The following is a 14,837-nucleotide window of genomic DNA, read 5'->3' as shown; positions in this document are numbered from 1 at the left end:
AACCGATATACTTACCCTCCTGGTATTCAGAGTGCCACTACTCCTCCTCTTCTCAATGCTGCTGTGGGAGGAAGTGTGTGTGCACCCGCAGCAGCGCCTCTCCCCTTCTTCTCTCAGAATTAAAGGGGAAGGGGAGGGGGAGGGGGGAGGAAGATCCCGGATGCACACACTACTATCAGTGTGTGTAACCCCTGCAGTGCTGCAAAGTGATTACCGGCGGGGAGCTGTGGCACCCCAGCTGGTAATCACTCTGGTGACCAGATATGCCAAAAGCAGGACAAATGGCTGTCCCACCGGGGTTCCGGCAGAAGGCAGGACACAGGGTCCCAAAGCGGGACTGTCCCGCCTAAATTGGGATGTCTGGTCACCTTAACTTTGTATTAGCCGGGCGACGGTGGCAATATTACAGGCAACAGACTATATGTAGTTCTTAGGATACTGAGCATTATAGTACATTGTGAGAGAAAAAAATTGCGGGTTGCTGAATATTGCCGCGATTTGTGATGTTTTTTAGCCCATGTTTCCCAAAGGAGCCTTCCTTTCTGTTGCATCGCACGAAAACGCGGTTGTTGTGTGCTGTGATGTAACTTTTACAGTAGAAAATTCCACTGTTTACCCTGAAATAAGCCTTAGCTGCATTTAAAAAAAAACAAAAACTTCTCCTCCGTACCTCTGGCACACTTGTCTGTAGTCTTCTGCCAGCACTTCCTGGTCAGGGGTCTAGCCTCCATGAGTGCGCACATTTATATATTGTACCTTGTGTGCCTCAGCTGGTCTAGCCTCCATAAGTGCGCACACTTATTACTTGTACCGTGGGTGCCTCACTTACAGTTTGTACTTGGAATGGGAATCGTCGTGATCCAGATATTCCCCTTGCCAGTCTCCGGTAGCTCAGTCCAATAACACCATGATGGCCTCTCGTAACAGAATTGTATACATTCACATGAATAGATTACATTGGTGTATTCACATGAGCTGATTTTTGAACACCAATTGTTTGTTTGCTTCGTTTTCACGCCCTTGTCTGATTCGTATCGCAGACCGGAATCAGACATACAAAGGGAGCAAAACGATGTGCTGCTTTTAATTAACATCTAAGGACATGGCCTATTTTGGGCTTAAAGGTGTGATGAATTTTGGGGGATGTTTGAAAAGCCATAACATTTTTATTTTCCTGTCGACATGGTCATATAATGGCTGTTTTTTTGCATATCGAACTGCTGTTTATATTGGTACCCTCAGTAGTAATAGTATCCCCAAAGTAACCCCCAGTAGTAATAGTGTCCCCCACAGTGTCCCCAGTAGTAACAGTGACCCCCACAGTGGTCCCTCAGTAGTAATAGTGTCCTACACAGTAGCCCTCAGTAGTAATAGTGACCCTCACAGTAGCCCCTCAGTATTATAAGTGTCCTCCACAGTAGCCCTCAGTAGTAATAGTGTCCCCCACAGTGGCCCAGTAATAATAGTGTCCCCCACAGTGACCCCAGTAGTAATAGTTACCCCCACAGTGGACCTTCAGTAGTAATAGTGTTCTACACAGTAGCTCTCAGTAGTAATAGTGACCCCTACAGTAGCCCGCAGTATTAATAGTGTCCTCCCCAGTAGCCCTCAGTAGTAATAGTGTCCTCCACAGTAGCCCTCAGTAGCAATAGTGACCCCCACAGTGGTCCCAGTAATAATAGTGTCCCCCACAGTGGCCCCAGTAGTAATAGTTACCCCCACAGTGGCCCCTCAGTAGCAACAGTGACCCCCATAGTGGCCCCTCAGTAGTAATAGTGACCCCCACAGTGGCCCCTCAGTAGTAATAGTGTCCTCCACAGTAGCCCTCAGTAGCAATAGTGACCTCCACAGTAACCCTTGGTAGTAATAGTGTCCTCCACCCGCAAAATGAGACGAAGTGCAGCCATTGATTTCAAAAGTTTCGTTCTCACGAGCGCGAATTTCTCGCACGCAATTCCTATGCGTGACAAAAGATAGATATTTTTTAAAAGCATGAAAAAGATAGGTCCGGCCCTATTCTTCAGCTTTTTTTTTGCTCGCACAATAGTGCGGGATTTGAACAGTAAAAAAAGACAAAGACTTCTAACTTTTTCATGTGCAAATACGTTTCATTGCGGCAAATGTATTTGTCTGTTTAAGCCAAAAGGGTGGGAAATGTGAGGAAAAAATAAAAGCAGCATTACTGCTACCAGTGCAGTTTGACTTCTTTCTCTACTCAGCTAGCAGTAGTGGTGAGAGCCGAAAGAGAAACCAATTAACTTTCAGACTGGAGCCCGCTCCGCTTGTTCATAGCAAGGAGTAATGATGAGCAAACTTTAGAAAAGTTTGGTTCAGCTGGTTCAGCGAATTTGGTTTTATCCGAATTAGTTGGAATCAAACTGGAGCATCAGCAATACCCCTAAAAATGGAGGAAGAAAAAGAGGTGGAAGACGAAGAAGAAATGAGGAGGAAGAGGACAACAGAGGGGGTGGAGGAGGAGAAAGGAGGGTTTGGCTGAGACAAACAACCTGAAGTTCGTGGTTGCACCAAACTAAATTTTTTAGCAAATTTTGACTATTTTGGTTTTGTGAATACTAGCAAGGAGACAGCTCCTAGCAGTCAGTGCTTGTAATGACAGGTAATTAGGAGCACTGACCACCCACACTTTGTAGTTAACTAGTGTGAATAAAATCATAATTAAACAGAGAAATATTGTGTCCCAGGTCTCTTGCACCCCCCCCCCCCCAATGCTGTAAACTGTACATAACACCTCCCCCCACTGCTGTAAAACTTCTTCGCACCTGTTATTAACAACACAACTCATCAGCCAGCCTGGGGGACTTATTCACACGAGCGAATATATCGGCCGGCAGTTTAACAGCCGGCTGATATACGTTACCATCTGATGCACAGGCTCAGCGTATATGCTCTGCTAAGCTGTCTTCTCCTTCCCTGCCCCTCGTGGGTTCACCTTCTCTCTCCTCCTCTCCGGCTGTTTGCAATGTGAGTTGGTGGGATGAGGGTGGAGCTAAGCTCCTGCCCTTGCCCCATTCCGTAGCCAGCAATGGGAGGGGCGGGGCTTATCACTGCCCACGCCCCTCCCATTGCGAAAAGCAGGGGCGGAGAGGAGAAGAGAAGAGGGAGGGAGTTTTGTAGTCACGGTGCTAAACTCCCTCCTACCTCCCTGCTCCGGCTGCTGTCATTGGATCCCATAGAAGTATATGGCAGTGGCTGTAGTCCAGCCAGGAATATAGTTCCAGGACTACGCCAGCTGATATACGCTTGTGTGAATAAGCCCTGACAGATTTTGCAGGATTCCCAGTCCTCCAGCATGCAGTACATTGGTATACATTGTTATTGCAGAGAATAAACTGTTCACAATTTGTAATCACATCTGACTACATCTATTTCATCTAAAAATACATGGATTTAAATAAAGTCAGGAAAGGTATCCATAGTCCATAAATATGCATGTTGGAATTTACAGTTAAATGGTGGCAATGCAAAGCCAGCACTTTGAGGGCCCCTGTTGCACTTTCCAGACCTAGAGTGAAAGATTTTTTTTCCTATGCACAATAATTAAGAGAAAGTAGTTAATCAGTGGCTGGAGAGGCAATGGCGGAACAAACAGTCTCAAGATACAGAGCAGCCCAGCAGTATTCATCCGGGAAGTCCATCCGGCAACACCAAACACCATGAGGGATATAGAAAGTCTCGGCCCCTTTGGCTTAATACAATGTCGCACATGAACAGCAGTCTACTTTTGGAGACACGCTGTTACATAGTAACATACTTTGGTAGGCTGAATGAAGACAATGAACATCTAGTTCAGCCTGTTTAAACCCCTAGTTGATCCAGAGGAAGGCAAAAAACCCCAAGAGGCAGAACTTAGCTCTGCCTCGTCCCGCCCCTCCCATTGCAAACAGTGGCAAGGGGCGGAGAGGGGGCTGGAGCTCAGTGCACTGCTTCGGGTCCGACTCGTCTCCTCGCCCTGCAGAAAGGGACACCGTATATCGACCGGACATGAAAACCCGGCCTATATACGGACCTGGGAATAAGCCCTATAGAGGATGGATAGATAGATAGATAGATCCGCTACATTGTGATTATTCATCTGTGATTGACATGCAGACGACTGCGTTCTGTTGTTGCACATTATATATTTTAAAGATGGAAGCAATGTTTATTCCGTAGAGTCATCTCTATGACCCGGATGCTACTTTCCACTACATGAGACGGCAGCTTAGAGAGAACTGCTTAGAGGATGCAGCCCGCAGCAGAGCCATCTAAATTTGGCCCAATGCGGGTGAGCAATAATAAAACTGACATGGTTTAAATGGTATGACTTACATGACATGACATCACAACATTCCGTGATGTCACAAGGCCACTGTGATGTCACAAGGCCACATGACATAACATTCTATGACATCACAATGATGCTCTAGTATAAAAGATCACACACTGCTGGAGCTGCTCAGTTCTACATGAAGAGGACAAAAGAAGATGATACGGAGGATCGACGTGATGCAAGAAGAAGGACATCATCAGGTATGTATGGCGGCTACACAACCACACTATAGAGCTCATATGTCCATGTCGGAGATATTCCGGGATCTGGTGGAGAAGGATCTGAACTTCTTCTATGATCACTGAACACTGAGGCAGATTTTTTAAATCAAACTGAGCCAGAACTCCGGCTATCTGCCACATTTATTAAGGGGTTCAAACATTAGTTGGGCCCTTTGGAACACTATCTGCCCCCTTTATTGAGGGTTCCCGATGCTTTTTTGGGCCTCATTAGACACATTTGTAAATTATTTAGAAAAGGGGGCATGCATAGAGGGGATTTCTAAATTATGTCGGATTAATGGTGGGCGTATTTTTGTGTAGTTCAGGCTGGAGTTATCATAAGGAAAGGTGTCTAACTTCTCGCAAGAAGCACCAAATCCATCACATAGCGGACGGCGCTGCGATAATTGTGATGCATTTTCTTATTACTTCTAAATTTAAGCTGTCAAAAAAATAGTCAGCATTAGTAAATCTGCCCCATTTTCCCCAACACCAGACATTAGAGCATTTCATGACAAAAGCCATAGGCTTGTATAGAAAGATTACACACTATTGGGGAGGCCCACTTCTATATAAAGAGGATGGAAGCACTGATGAGGGTGATCTGGGTGGTACAAGAAGGGGAGGGGAGAACACAAGGTATATATAGTGGCTACACAATCATCTACTATAGAGAGCTCCATGCTGGAGAGATTCCCAACCCAACATTCCATGACATCACAACATTCCATGATATCACAACATGCCATGATATCACTTGTGTATAACGACTGTACACTATTGGAGTTGCTCATTTCTACATAAAGAGGATGAAAAAAGTGATTAGGCTGATCTGGAAAAGGGAGGGGAGAACACTAGGTATATATGGTGGCTACACAACCATCTACCATAGAGAGCTCACATATGTCCCTTCTGGGGAGATTCCGGGATCTGGCAGAGAGGGATCTCGTTTTCCTCTATAACACAAAACACATTGGACAGATTTGGCTTACTTGTATCTCTGCATGAAAGTGTCATTCCTACATGTACAGAACATCTACTAATCCAGGATCTTCTCTTGCAGACACTTCATGTGCCCGGACCTTCAGCCATCTCATATAAGGTTGGGCTTACATTGCCGTAAGTGTAAGATGCTGTGGGACTCCTTCCGCAGCGTTTTACACTTGTGGGTTGGCCGTTACCAAAGTGTACGGCCGCATGTCGCAGCATTATTATTGTACTGGCCACGAACGCGTACTAATTCACGCGGCATGCGCAGTACAAGCATTTTTTCTTTTTAAATCCAACCCCACACTGGCCATGACCACATGCTAGGTCATGCAGTCATGTGCAGTTGGGACTTGGGCTTAAAAAGAAAAAAGCATATATACCCACCACCGGCCATGTCCGCGTACTAATTCACGTGGCATGAGCAGTAGCGCTTTTTGTTTTTTAAACCCACCTCTATACTGGCCATGACCGCATTCGTGCAGTCATGTGCAGTACATGTGGACTTTAAAAACAAAAATCGTATCCCCACCACCATACTGGCCATGGTAGCATACTAATTTATGTGGTCATGTGCAGTGAGGTGGTTATTCATATATACCCACCACCCATATGCCTATTGGCGTATGGGCTTTTATATATATACACGACAGTAGAGAACATCGGGCTCGAACTCGCGTATATATATGCAGTAAAATAGAACATGCTGCGTTCTATTTTGCTCTCGCATATTACGCAATTCCGACACTACTGTGAACGGAGCTGCGTAAGGCACTTTGCCTGCGAGTTACTACATATCACATGGGCAATACAGCGCCTGCGTAATACGTGGTAAGCATACGGTCATGTGAACCCATCCTTATATTAAGCAAGGAGGAAAACTACTCAGGTATGTATGGGACATGGTCCGCCATGTATGCAAGGAACGTTCTCCGCCTGGTATGTATTGGGCATTCTTTACTATGTATGTAAGGGATGTTCTCTACCAGGAGGGGGGTGTTTGGCAGATACTAGGACAAGGGGGGGGGGGGGGGGGGGTATCGTACAATCAGTGTCTTTATTACCAGAAGATCACTAATACAGAATCTCTTATTTCAGTTTTCTCCTAGGCTTTATATACTTGACCACAAGGATTCATCGTCTCGCCGTCTAATGTCTTAAGATGTAAAACCCAAATCCTCAGCCCATTATTTTCAATGGGAATCTGCATTGTAGTCCATACGATGCAAATCTTTTCTCCGCACATGGATTTGAAATCCATATGCAGAAAAACAGAGACGTGCGACTTTTTGACATGGATTTGCGTCAGGAATTCCACATGAGGATTTGACTAGAGCTGCGGCAGAAATCCGGAATTTTGCTGCAGCTTTCAGAGATGGAATCCACGGGAGAAAATCTGCTGTGGATTCCATCGGCTGAATATCCGCTTATGAGCGGGATAACACTTGTCATTAGGGTTTACTAATACGTAAATATTCTGTATACCTGACAGTGTTATAAGTGTGTAAGGAGAGGGTTCCTTACTTTAGATTGTAAGCTCTTAGGAGCAGGGCCTAACTTGTCATGTCAGAAGATTGTAAGCCTTAATTGGTAGGAATCTTTGTACTATAAGCTGTGATATTACATTGTAAACCTTAACCTCTTAATGACCAGACACATTTTTGCGCTGATCATCATCACAGCTTCTTTTTAAAGGGCCTATTCACACCGGTGTATATTTAGTCTGTTTCTCGGACAGCACATGGACACATTGTGGTCTATCCGGCAATTTACATGTCGGGTTTGAAAAGCCAGCAAAGGGGAAGAAATTCTCCTTGTTTAGGCGCAACTATGCTCCGTAGCAGCATGCGCGGTTACGCCTACGGCAGTGTGTTTAGATCCTTGGAGGGACTGTCCCACGTATAGATAATTCGCTGAAGAGAACAGTAAGCTCACAGTAAGCTACCTTGAAATGAATTGGACTCCACTTGTAGTACCAATTCAGACCACTGGACTTCAGTGAAGCAGATAGAAGTGGGACAACCCCTTTTACCCTATGGCCTTTTTTGCCATTTTTTACCATTTTTAAGAGAAGCTTCTCCATCAGGCAAATTTTAGATTTTTTGACATAATGTTCATTTGTTACTATAACGTCATAAAGTCATTGAGAGGTAAGGTCCATCTTCCAAGATTGTAAGCTCCTCGGGGCAGGATTATGTGCAGCAATATGCAGGAGGGTAGATGAGATCCAGGGTGATATCCGATCGCCATATTTGGGGTCAGGAAGGAATTATTTTTTCCTCTATGGGACTAAGTTCTCCGGGGTTTTTCTTCGCCTTCCTCTGGATCTTTGGGTTGTGGCTCGTAATTCCGGACCTTAGAATAGTGATAACTGTTATATACCATGTTTCCACGAAAATAAGACACTGTCTTATATTACATTTTGCCCCAAAATAGGCACAGCAGCCTGCCGTCAGCCCCAGGGAGACCATCATGGGGGACACAGACGCCGGCTGCAAGGTGAGTATTGCGCGTTTTTTTTTTTTTTCACCTAGCGTAGCTAGAGCTTATTTTCGGGGAAACACAGTATGACAACTGCTGGATGCTCATATTCTAGGAGCTGAACACCATATAAATCTGGACGGCGCCAACTGGACCCCATTGACTATAATGGGATCCGTTTGGCTACCTGCATGATTGCAGAATGTTCCCCAGATGAAATAGTGCAGCATACTGTGCTATCTGGTTTCAGACTTCATGCTGGGTCTATGCTGGAGGCTCCAAAAGGATCCTCCGCTGCAGATGTCAACCGGGACCTGACTTAGGAGTCACAACCCTCGTTATTTAAGAGGATATATGTCATTATTATTATTGGCTCCACTGCTAATTGCTAATAAAAAAGTGTAAAAACAAGCAACTCTCATGTCGTTCTTCTTAGGGATTATTATATCTCCCAGGTACCAGGATGAGTATAGATGATACTTCTCCATAGTCCATGCCGATCTGGAGCAAAACCGGACTATTTCAGATCCATCATCCAGATATAATCTAAGGCTGTAGTCACACAATATGATAATCTACCACAACACCCGGATGGACAATATCAGAGAAGTTATCTCTGTTGTATCACTGGGTCCTTAAGTGGGCTCTGTGAAGGGGCTCTGAAGTACATTCTCACACCTCTCTATGGTATAATATGAGGGTCCTTGAGCTTCACGCTCTCCCTGGTAGCCCGACTCTACGGGTATCCAAGAAAATGGACGCTGTTCATAATTCCTGACCCAATGTTCTAGCTCTTCCCAAACATGTTGAGTAGGGTTCAGGTCAGGACTCTGTGTTGGCCGTTCCAACCATAAAATATCCATATCCTCAAACCAATATAAAACAAGCGTTGGATTTGTGACAAGGTGTATGGTCTTGGAATTATGGCTGATCACTTCCAGAGTATTGCCACATTGCCAGCAGTCCATTATTGTCTAGAATGTCAGAGTACTCACCCGCGTTCATGGTTCTTGCCAATACAACCAACAGACTGAGACCATAACACGTAAAACATCCCCAGACCATATGACCTCTGTCGTACTTAACATTGGCACAACACACTCACGCAAAAGGTGTTCCCCATCACCCTCCACACCCAGGTACACTCATCTGATGGGAAGACGGAGTTTTTCCATGAATCCATATGGCACAATACATAATCTTTCACTGCTATCAATACAGTATAATGCAGTGGTGGCAAATGTATGGTATGCTAGTACTACTAGAAAGACAGAGGGTCTTGGGGCCAGGCTGCTCCCCTGCCCCTTTCTCGCCAGAGGTCACATGGGCATTAGGGATTGGCGGAAAGGGCTGTACAGCGTCCTCCACAGTGGCCCTAATAGTAAAAGTGACCCCTATAGTGCACTCACTAGTGATAGGGACCCCACAGAGGCCCTCAGTAGTAATAGTGACCACCACATTGGCCCTCAGTAGTAATAGGGTCCTCCACAGTAGTAATAGGGAGCTCCACAGTAGCCGTCAGTAGTAACAGAGATCCCCACAGTGACCCTCAGTAGTAATAGTGTCCCCTGCAGAAGAGCCAGTAGCTCTCCCACAGAGCCCCCAGTAGTAACAGTGTCCCCCACAGTGGCCCTCAGTAGTAATAGTGTCACCAACACTAACCTCAGTAGTAAGTTTCCCCGACAGTAGCCCCAATAATAATAGGGTCCCCCACAATCGCCCTCAGTAGTAATAGTGTCCCCACAGTAGCCCCCAGTAGTAATAGTGACCCCCACAGTGGCCTCAGTAGCAATAGTGTCCTCCACAGTGGCCCTCAGTAGCAATAGTGACCACTCCCACAGTAGCTCTCAGTATTAAAAATTGTCCTCCACAGTAGCCCTCAGTAGTAAAACTGTTCCCCAAAATGGCCCTCAGTAGTAATAGTGACCTCCATAGTAGTCCTCAGTAGTAATAGTGACCCCCACAGTGGCCTCAGTGCTAATACTATTAATACTGGGGCTGATATACAGGACACAATTACTAATAGTGTCCCTTATGTAGCCCCCAGTAATAACAGTGACCCCTCACAGTAGTAGTAGAGTCCCCATGAAACCGATATACTTACCCTCCTGGTATTCAGAGTGCCACTACTCCTCCTCTTCTCAATGCTGCTGTGGGAGGAAGTGTGTGTGCACCCGCAGCAGCGCCTCTCCCCTTCTTCTCTCAGAATTAAAGGGGAAGGGGAGGGGGAGGGGGGAGGAAGATCCCGGATGCACACACTACTATCAGTGTGTGTAACCCCTGCAGTGCTGCAAAGTGATTACCGGCGGGGAGCTGTGGCACCCCAGCTGGTAATCACTCTGGTGACCAGATATGCCAAAAGCAGGACAAATGGCTGTCCCACCGGGGTTCCGGCAGAAGGCAGGACACAGGGTCCCAAAGCGGGACTGTCCCGCCTAAATTGGGATGTCTGGTCACCTTAACTTTGTATTAGCCGGGCGACGGTGGCAATATTACAGGCAACAGACTATATGTAGTTCTTAGGATACTGAGCATTATAGTACATTGTGAGAGAAAAAAATTGCGGGTTGCTGAATATTGCCGCGATTTGTGATGTTTTGTAGCCCATGTTTCCCAAAGGAGCCTTCCTTTCTGTTGCATCGCACGAAAACGCGGTTGTTGTGTGCTGTGATGTAACTTTTACAGTAGAAAATTCCACTGTTTACCCTGAAATAAGCCTTAGCTGCATTTAAAAAAAAACAAAAACTTCTCCTCCGTACCTCTGGCACACTTGTCTGTAGTCTTCTGCCAGCACTTCCTGGTCAGGGGTCTAGCCTCCATGAGTGCGCACATTTATATATTGTACCTTGTGTGCCTCAGCTGGTCTAGCCTCCATAAGTGCGCACACTTATTACTTGTACCGTGGGTGCCTCACTTACAGTTTGTACTTGGAATGGGAATCGTCGTGATCCAGATATTCCCCTTGCCAGTCTCCGGTAGCTCAGTCCAATAACACCATGATGGCCTCTCGTAACAGAATTGTATACATTCACATGAATAGATTACATTGGTGTATTCACATGAGCTGATTTTTGAACACCAATTGTTTGTTTGCTTCGTTTTCACGCCCTTGTCTGATTCGTATCGCAGACCGGAATCAGACATACAAAGGGAGCAAAACGATGTGCTGCTTTTAATTAACATCTAAGGACATGGCCTATTTTGGGCTTAAAGGTGTGATGAATTTTGGGGGATGTTTGAAAAGCCATAACATTTTTATTTTCCTGTCGACATGGTCATATAATGGCTGTTTTTTTGCATATCGAACTGCTGTTTATATTGGTACCCTCAGTAGTAATAGTATCCCCAAAGTAACCCCCAGTAGTAATAGTGTCCCCCACAGTGTCCCCAGTAGTAACAGTGACCCCCACAGTGGTCCCTCAGTAGTAATAGTGTCCTACACAGTAGCCCTCAGTAGTAATAGTGACCCTCACAGTAGCCCCTCAGTATTATAAGTGTCCTCCACAGTAGCCCTCAGTAGTAATAGTGTCCCCCACAGTGGCCCAGTAATAATAGTGTCCCCCACAGTGACCCCAGTAGTAATAGTTACCCCCACAGTGGACCTTCAGTAGTAATAGTGTTCTACACAGTAGCTCTCAGTAGTAATAGTGACCCCTACAGTAGCCCGCAGTATTAATAGTGTCCTCCCCAGTAGCCCTCAGTAGTAATAGTGTCCTCCACAGTAGCCCTCAGTAGCAATAGTGACCCCCACAGTGGTCCCAGTAATAATAGTGTCCCCCACAGTAGCCCCAGTAGTAATAGTTACCCCCACAGTGGCCCCTCAGTAGCAACAGTGACCCCCATAGTGGCCCCTCAGTAGTAATAGTGACCCCCACAGTGGCCCCTCAGTAGTAATAGTGTCCTCCACAGTAGCCCTCAGTAGCAATAGTGACCTCCACAGTAACCCTTGGTAGTAATAGTGTCCTCCACCCGCAAAATGAGACGAAGTGCAGCCATTGATTTCAAAAGTTTCGTTCTCACGAGCGCGAATTTCTCGCACGCAATTCCTATGCGTGACAAAAGATAGATATTTTTTAAAAGCATGAAAAAGATAGGTCCGGCCCTATTCTTCAGCTTTTTTTTTGCTCGCACAATAGTGCGGGATTTGAACAGTAAAAAAAGACAAAGACTTCTAACTTTTTCATGTGCAAATACGTTTCATTGCGGCAAATGTATTTGTCTGTTTAAGCCAAAAGGGTGGGAAATGTGAGGAAAAAATAAAAGCAGCATTACTGCTACCAGTGCAGTTTGACTTCTTTCTCTACTCAGCTAGCAGTAGTGGTGAGAGCCGAAAGAGAAACCAATTAACTTTCAGACTGGAGCCCGCTCCGCTTGTTCATAGCAAGGAGTAATGATGAGCAAACTTTAGAAAAGTTTGGTTCAGCTGGTTCAGCGAATTTGGTTTTATCCGAATTAGTTGGAATCAAACTGGAGCATCAGCAATACCCCTAAAAATGGAGGAAGAAAAAGAGGTGGAAGACGAAGAAGAAATGAGGAGGAAGAGGACAACAGAGGGGGTGGAGGAGGAGAAAGGAGGGTTTGGCTGAGACAAACAACCTGAAGTTCGTGGTTGCACCAAACTAAATTTTTTAGCAAATTTTGACTATTTTGGTTTTGTGAATACTAGCAAGGAGACAGCTCCTAGCAGTCAGTGCTTGTAATGACAGGTAATTAGGAGCACTGACCACCCACACTTTGTAGTTAACTAGTGTGAATAAAATCATAATTAAACAGAGAAATATTGTGTCCCAGGTCTCTTGCACCCCCCCCCCCCCAATGCTGTAAACTGTACATAACACCTCCCCCCACTGCTGTAAAACTTCTTCGCACCTGTTATTAACAACACAACTCATCAGCCAGCCTGGGGGACTTATTCACACGAGCGAATATATCGGCCGGCAGTTTAACAGCCGGCTGATATACGTTACCATCTGATGCACAGGCTCAGCGTATATGCTCTGCTAAGCTGTCTTCTCCTTCCCTGCCCCTCGTGGGTTCACCTTCTCTCTCCTCCTCTCCGGCTGTTTGCAATGTGAGTTGGTGGGATGAGGGTGGAGCTAAGCTCCTGCCCTTGCCCCATTCCGTAGCCAGCAATGGGAGGGGCGGGGCTTATCACTGCCCACGCCCCTCCCATTGCGAAAAGCAGGGGCGGAGAGGAGAAGAGAAGAGGGAGGGAGTTTTGTAGTCACGGTGCTAAACTCCCTCCTACCTCCCTGCTCCGGCTGCTGTCATTGGATCCCATAGAAGTATATGGCAGTGGCTGTAGTCCAGCCAGGAATATAGTTCCAGGACTACGCCAGCTGATATACGCTTGTGTGAATAAGCCCTGACAGATTTTGCAGGATTCTCAGTCCTCCAGCATGCAGTACATTGGTATACATTGTTATTGCAGAGAATAAACTGTTCACAATTTGTAATCACATCTGACTACATCTATTTCATCTAAAAATACATGGATTTAAATAAAGTCAGGAAAGGTATCCATAGTCCATAAATATGCATGTTGGAATTTACAGTTAAATGGTGGCAATGCAAAGCCAGCACTTTGAGGGCCCCTGTTGCACTTTCCAGACCTAGAGTGAAAGATTTTTTTTCCTATGCACAATAATTAAGAGAAAGTAGTTAATCAGTGGCTGGAGAGGCAATGGCGGAACAAACAGTCTCAAGATACAGAGCAGCCCAGCAGTATTCATCCGGGAAATCCATCCGGCAACACCAAACACCATGAGGGATATAGAAAGTCTCGGCCCCTTTGGCTTAATACAATGTCGCACATGAACAGCAGTCTACTTTTGGAGACACGCTGTTACATAGTAACATACTTTGTTAGGCTGAATGAAGACAATGAACATCTAGTTCAGCCTGTTTAAACCCCTAGTTGATCCAGAGGAAGGCAAAAAACCCCAAGAGGCAGAACTTAGCTCTGCCTCGTCCCGCCCCTCCCATTGCAAACAGTGGCAAGGGGCGGAGAGGGGGCTGGAGCTCAGTGCACTGCTTCGGGTCCGACTCGTCTCCTCGCCCTGCAGAAAGGGACACCGTATATCGACCGGACATGAAAACCCGGCCTATATACGGACCTGGGAATAAGCCCTATAGAGGATGGATAGATAGATAGATAGATCCGCTACATTGTGATTATTCATCTGTGATTGACATGCAGACGACTGCGTTCTGTTGTTGCACATTATATATTTTAAAGATGGAAGCAATGTTTATTCCGTAGAGTCATCTCTATGACCCGGATGCTACTTTCCACTACATGAGACGGCAGCTTAGAGAGAACTGCTTAGAGGATGCAGCCCGCAGCAGAGCCATCTAAATTTGGCCCAATGCGGGTGAGCAATAATAAAACTGACATGGTTTAAATGGTATGACTTACATGACATGACATCACAACATTCCGTGATGTCACAAGGCCACTGTGATGTCACAAGGCCACATGACATAACATTCTATGACATCACAATGATGCTCTAGTATAAAAGATCACACACTGCTGGAGCTGCTCAGTTCTACATGAAGAGGACAAAAGAAGATGATACGGAGGATCGACGTGATGCAAGAAGAAGGACATCATCAGGTATGTATGGCGGCTACACAACCACACTATAGAGCTCATATGTCCATGTCGGAGATATTCCGGGATCTGGTGGAGAAGGATCTGAACTTCTTCTATGATCACTGAACACTGAGGCAGATTTTTTAAATCAAACTGAGCCAGAACTCCGGCTATCTGCCACATTTATTAAGGGGTTCAAACATTAGTTGGGCCCTTTGGA

The sequence above is a fragment of the Eleutherodactylus coqui genome, chromosome 6 (assembly GCF_035609145.1).
Source record: "Eleutherodactylus coqui strain aEleCoq1 chromosome 6, aEleCoq1.hap1, whole genome shotgun sequence".
Lineage (NCBI taxonomy): Eukaryota > Metazoa > Chordata > Amphibia > Anura > Eleutherodactylidae > Eleutherodactylus > Eleutherodactylus coqui.
The sequence above is the reverse complement of the archived record's forward strand: the minus strand, read 5'-3'. Positions refer to the sequence as shown.